Here is a 6,810-nt window from a genome sequence, read left to right on the forward strand (position 1 = left end):
GGTGCCAGAGAATCACCACACCGTTCTGACTGCCGGGGATGTGGGTGATCTGACAAAGAGGTAACTCTATCAAAGGAGGTGATGGATTCGGATGACGGATGGTTCCAAAAGGGTTCAGTGACAGGGCCCGATTGTGACAGATGGTGTGACTTTCAGAGGCAACCGAGAAGGGTCTCTGATCGGGTAATAGAAAGTGCCAAGCCCCGCGGCTTTAGACAGAGGGGGGAGGTATGTGGTATGGCGAGTGGCCATGTGGTTAATGGGCGGTATGTGTCACAGAGGTGGGTGGCCCTGTGATGGAAGCCTGGGCTTGTTTGGCTCAGCAGATCTACTGCTGAGGGTTACTATACATTGGGAAGGCTTCCAGGTGACTTCGAGAGATGGGTGGGTCCAGTCACCTACATACCCCACCCAAGGGGATGTGTCTGAATACCCAAGATGGAGTCTGTGTGTTTGTGCACAGGCAGTGCTGGCTAGGCAGAGCTGGAGAGAGAAGGCCTGTGGTATACCTCCGGAGAGGACCCCTCTGAGGATAAGAGGTATCCGGGAATCTGTGGGGTCGTCACGGACAGTTAACGGACACTAATCCGTGTTAGGCACACCAAGACTCAGCGAGGACCATGGGTACTGTAGACCTGAACGGTTGCCAGACGGTGCACGGGGTGCTGCATGTTACCAAGTACCTGAGATTCGGTTTATGCTGTGTATTAATAAACCGAATGGACTTTTGCTTTAACCCCGAGTGTCCCATCGAAAGCCTCAACGACCGGCTAAGTGAGTACTCCCCGTCCACAGATAGTGGAGAATCGTCACACGTTCCACAAACTTGATGTATTTGTCAAAAAAAAAAGTATGAAATCTTATGAAATGCTGATAATTGTACTTCAGTAGCCACAGAAACATCTGACTAAAAGATCTAAAAACACCGAAGCAGCAAAATCTGTAAAAGCAAAATTGTGTCAGTCATAAACTGTTGGCCACAACTAATATGAGGGCGAGTGTGGTCTGCTTTGTTACATAGTGCAAAACATATAGTGGAAGGTCAGATAGTATAGCATTTATTATGTGCAGTGTAATGTAATACATGGTGTATATTATATACAGTGCAATATAATACGCGGTGTATAACATATACATTGCTGTAATACATGGTGTATACTATATACAGTGCAGTGTAATACATGGTATATATTATATACAGTGCAGTGTAATACATGATGTATATTACATACAGTGCAGTGCTATACATGGTATATATATTACATACAGTGCGGTGTAATACGTGGTATATATTATATACAGTGCAGTGTAATACATGATGTATACAATATACAGTGCAGTGTAATACACGGTATATATATTATATACAGTGTAGTGTTATGCAATACATGGTATATATTATATACAGTGCAGTGTAATACATGGTGTATATTATATACAGTGGGGCAAAAAAGTATTTAGTCAGTCAGCAATAGTGCAAGTTCCACCACTTAAAAAGATGAGAGGCGTCTGTAATTTACATCATAGGTAGACCTCAACTATGGGAGACAAACTGAGAAAAAAAAATCCAGAAAATCACATTGTCTGTTTTTTTAACATTTTATTTGCATATTATGGTGGAAAATAAGTATTTGGTCAGAAATAAACAATCAAGATTTCTGGCTCTCACAGACCTGTAACTTCTTCTTTAAGAGTCTCCTCTTTCCTCCACTCATTACCTGTAGTAATGGCACCTGTTTAAACTTGTTATCAGTATAAAAAGACACCTGTGCACACCCTCAAACAGTCTGACTCCAAACTCCACTATGGTGAAGACCAAAGAGCTGTCAAATGACACCAGAAACAAAATTGTAGCCCTGCACCAGGTTGGGAAGACTGAATCTGCAATAGCCAACCAGCTTGGAGTGAAGAAATCAACAGTGGGAGCAATAATTAGAAAATGTAAGACATACAAGACCACTGATAATCTCCCTCGATCTGGGGCTCCACGCAAAATCCCACCCCGTGGGGTCAGAATGATCACAAGAACGGTGAGCAAAAATCCCAGAACCACGCGGGGGGACCTAGTGAATGAACTGCAGAGAGCTGGGACCAATGTAACAAGGCCTACCATAAGTAACACACTACGCCACCATGGACTCAGATCCTGCAGTGCCAGACGTATCCCACTGCTTAAGCCAGTACATGTCTGGGCCCGTCTGAAGTTTGCCAGAGAGCATTTGGATGATCCAGAGGAGTTTGGGGAGAATGTCCTATGGTCTGATGAAACCAAACTGGAACTGTTTGGTAGAAACACAACTTGTCGTGTTTGGAGGAAAAAGAATACTGAGTTGCATCCATCAAACACCATACCTACTGTAAAGCATGGTGGTGGAAACATCATGCTTTGGGGCTGTTTCTCTGCAAAGGGGCCAGGACGACTGATCCGGGTACATGAAAGAATGAATGGGGCCATGTATCGTGAGATTTTGAGTGCAAACCTCCTTCCATCAGCAAGGGCATTGAAGATGAAACGTGGCTGGGTCTTTCAACATGACAATGATCCAAAGCACACCGCCAGAGCAACGAAGGAGTGGCTTCGTAAGAAGCATATGAAGGTCCTGGAGTGGCCTAGCCAGTCTCCAGATCTCAACCCTATAGAAAACCTTTGGAGGGAGTTGAAAGTCCGTGTTGCCAAGCGAAAAGCCAAAAACATCACTGCTTTAGAGGAGATCTGCATGGAGGAATGGGCCAACATACCAACAACAGTGTGTGGCAACCTTGTGAAGACTTACAGAAAACGTTTGACCTCTGTCATTGCCAACAAAGGATATATTACAAAGTATTGAGATGAAATTTTGTTTCTGACCAAATACTTATTTTCCACCATAATATGCAAATAAAATGTTAAAAAAACAGACAATGTGATTTTCTGGATTTTTTTTTCTCAGTTTGTCTCCCATAGTTGAGGTCTACCTATGATGTAAATTACAGACGCCTCTCATCTTTTTAAGTGGTGGAACTTGCACTATTGCTGACTGACTAAATACTTTTTTGCCCCACTGTACGTGCAGTGTAATGTAATACATGGTATATATTACATACAGTGCAGTGTAATATATGGTATATACTATATACAGTGCAGTGTAATGCAACAAATGGTATACATGGTAACAGCCTGTGTATAGCACCCGTGTGTAGTAACAGCCTGTGTATAGCACCCGTGTGTAGTAACAGCCTGTGTATAGCACCCGTGTGTAGTAACAGCCTGTGTTTAGCACCCGTGTGTAGTAAGAGCCTGTGTATAGCACCCGTGTGTAGTAACAGCCTGTGTATAGCACTCGTGTGTAGTAACAGCCTGTGTGTACCACCCGTGTGTAGTAACAGCCTGTGTATACCACCCGTGTGTAGTAACAGCCTGTGTGTACCACCCGTGCGTAGTAACAGCCTGTGTGTACCATCCGTGTGTAGTAACAGCCTGTGTGTACCACCCGTGTGTAGTAACAGCCTGTGTATACCACCCGTGTGTAGTAACAGCCTGTGTATATCACCTGTGTGTAGTAACAGCCTGTGTATACCACCCCTGTGTAGTAACAGCCTGTGTATAGCACCCGTGTGTAGTAACAGCCCGTGTATACCACCCGTGTGTAGTAACAGCCCGTGTATAGCACCCGTGTGTAGTAACAGCCCGTGTATACCACCCCTGTGTAGTAACAGCCTGTGTATACCACCCGTGTGTAGTAACAGCCTGTGTATACCACCCCTGTGTAGTAACAGCCTGTGTATAGCACCCGTGTGTAGTAACAGCCTGTGTATACCACCCCTGTGTAGTAACAGCCTGTGTATACCACCACTGTGTAGTAACAGCCTGTGTATACCACCCCTGTGTAGTAACAGCCTGTGTATACCACCCCTGTGTAGTAACAGCCTGTGTATACCACCCGTTTGTAGTAACAGCCTGTGTATACCACCCCTGTGTAGTAACAGCCTGTGTATACCACCCCTGTGTAGTAACAGCCTGTGTATACCACCCCTGTGTAGTAACAGCCTGTGTATAGCACCCGTGTGTAGTAACAGCCTGTGTATACCACCCCTGTGTAGTAACAGCCTGTGTATACTACCCCTGTGTAGTAACAGCCTGTGTATACCACCCCTGTGTAGTAACAGCCTGTGTATACCACCCCTGTGTAGTAACAGCCTGTGTATACCACCCCTGTGCAGTAACAGCCTGTGTATACCACCCCTGTGTAGTAACAGCCTGTGTATACCACCCCTGTGTAGTAACAGCCTGTGTATACCACCCGTGTGTAGTAACAGCCCGTGTATACCACCCGTGTGTAGTAACAGCCCGTGTATACCACCCCTGTGTAGTAACAGTCTGTGTATACCACCCGTGTGTAGTAACAGTCTGTGTATACCACCCGTGTGTGGTAACAGCCTGTGTATACCACCCCTGTGTAGTAACAGCCTGTGTATACCACCCCTGTGTAGTAACAGCCTGTGTATACCACCCCTGTGTAGTAACAGCCTGTGTATACCACCCCTGTGTAGTAACAGCCTGTGTATACCACCCCTGTGTAGTAACAGCCTGTGTATACCACCCGTGTGTAGTAACAGCCCGTGTATACCACCCCTGTGTAGTAACAGCCTGTGTATACCACCCGTGTGTAGTAACAGCCCGTGTATACCACCCGTGTGTAGTAACAGCCCGTGTATACCACCCTTGTGTAGTAACAGTCTGTGTATACCACCCGTGTGTGGTAACAGCCCGTGTATACCACCCCTGTGTAGTAACAGCCCGTGTATACCACCCGTGTGTAGTAACAGCCCGTGTATACCACCCGTGTGTGGTAACAGCCTGTGTATACCACCCCTGTGTAGTAACAGTCTGTGTATACCACCCCTGTGTAGTAACAGCCCGTGTATACCACCCCTGTGTAGTAACAGCCCGTGTATACCACCCCTGTGTAGTAACAGCCCGTGCACACCACCCCTGTGTAGTAACAGCCCGTGTATACCACCCCTGTGTAGTAACAGCCCGTGTATACCACCCCTGTGTAGTAACAGCCCGTGTATACCACCCGTGTGTGGTAACAATCCCACAACTCCTGTTCTGCTGGAGCAGGAGACAGCACTGACCTGTACAGGAGGAGCCAGCAGTCCAGGACATGGGCACTGCCCGCAGCTTGCAGGGAGCTCCCGGGCTGCAGACGGGCACTGCCGGACGGAGCGGGGCTGCTGTCTGCGGTGCCTTTGTCCCTGCGGCAGTGTACCAGGCTCCGGCTCTGTGCTCGGGTCTTCTCTCCCGGACACTGGGCACCTCCTCCTGCCACCCGCCAGCAGGCACGTCACTGCCCGGGGAGGGGACACGCGGGGCGGGGGAGTGATCGGCAGCGCAGACATGAATGCGAGGAAGGGGCTCGTTCATTCATAGACAGCGGCGGTGACCGGTGCGCCAGGCGGAGCGGGGCTGTGTACTCGGGCGACCGCCGCTGCAATGTGGCTCCTTCACTTCATTACTTTATTATAGATTTTTTTTCATTTAGACAGAAAACAGAATTCTTTCAATCTATTATATCCTAATGAATGAACGATTACTGCAATGTGCAGATGAGGGCTGGGTGATCGATCCATGGGGCTGCATAGGTGAGGGGGCACTGCCAGTGTGGGACTGGGGTGACCAGGGACCAGCAGTAACAATGACTTTGGGGGTGGCACTTTTCACCTGCATACAAATATTCCAGGGCCCTCCATCACAGCTCTACCTGTATCTCTGTAAAATAATACATTGGGTAGTTTGGTTACTGAATGATGAGCTGCTGCTTTTTTCTGTGCAGAGTGAAGTGAATGATGCCAAGCACTGCCCATACAGTGGGGTTGGGGGCCCAGATCTGCACCGGGGGATTCCGCTGTTACCCTGTGGGCCAGTCCGAGCCTGGACACTGCCATCTGAGCAGGTGGTATTCTGCTTTGTGAGGAGTTTTTGGTCTGCAGTGGGCTCATGATTGTTTTGGACCAGATCCTGAGACAGACGGATGGACGGATGTATGGAGACAAGGATAGTCAGATAATAATTTGAAGGCTGCACCCACAACATATATGCTACTGAATCGCCCCCAGACACAGGGCCACAGGTTACTAGGTACCGGTCCTTTCTGGCTCAGTTCTGGGGTTGTCACGGTGGCTGGACCCGGTCCGTGACCCTGCTAAGGGGCGTCCAATAAAATGTGATAGGAGTCTGTCAAGGTTTCGTGACGCCACCTGTGGTGTTCGGTCAGGGTGACCGACGCTGCTGTGGGGTCCGCTGGGGTGATGGAATCGCTGCTTGATGGTATACCTTCCCACAGGTGAAGTATGTCCCCAGGGCTTCCCAGTAAAGTGGATGGAGATGGTGTGAGGTGCAGACAATAACGAGGACACAAGGTTGCAGTCTCTTTACCTCTTTACTGAAAACTTCAGGACCCTCAATCCAGAGCACAGTTAACAGGGCTGTCTAAGACCGGCCGGTCCGATGGGCACATCCAGAGTTCTCTTTGCAGGTGGAAATCGTTGCCTACCAATAGCGCCTGTGTGTTGTAGTGCTTCCCTGCTGAGCATTCGGTATAGTCCTCACAACTTCTGTTCTAGTTAGTTAGTTCGTTCTTTCTAGCTCTTTCTATTCTCCGTCCCCCAGGTTTGTTATGGCTAGGACGCACCCATTTGACGGGAAGGCTTGGAGCTCTTCCGGGACCCTAGAGACGCCCCTCTCCCACTGTTGCCCCCTATGTCTGCTTAGGTGATGTAACGTAGACAGCCAACCTATAATTAACTGTCCTGCGGTATTTGAAGTAA

General features: G+C 48.1%; 1 protein-coding gene across 2 annotated transcripts in view; it reads right to left on the reverse strand.

Moving 5' to 3' along the window:
• Positions 1-5,307, reverse strand: part of SH3RF1 (SH3 domain containing ring finger 1) — a 200,698-nt gene extending 195,391 nt beyond the window's left edge. Inside the window, exon 1 of one of the 2 annotated variants that reach the window (XM_069744207.1) lies at positions 5,119-5,307. The gene's annotated coding sequence lies outside the window, so the exon portion shown is untranslated. The remainder of the gene's footprint in view (positions 1-5,118) is intronic. The other variant, XM_069744206.1, reaches the window with a different exon arrangement.
• Positions 5,308-6,810: the final 1,503 nt, after the last annotated feature.

Source organism: Ranitomeya imitator, chromosome 1 (genome assembly GCF_032444005.1).
Source record: "Ranitomeya imitator isolate aRanImi1 chromosome 1, aRanImi1.pri, whole genome shotgun sequence".
Classification (NCBI taxonomy): domain Eukaryota; kingdom Metazoa; phylum Chordata; class Amphibia; order Anura; family Dendrobatidae; genus Ranitomeya; species Ranitomeya imitator.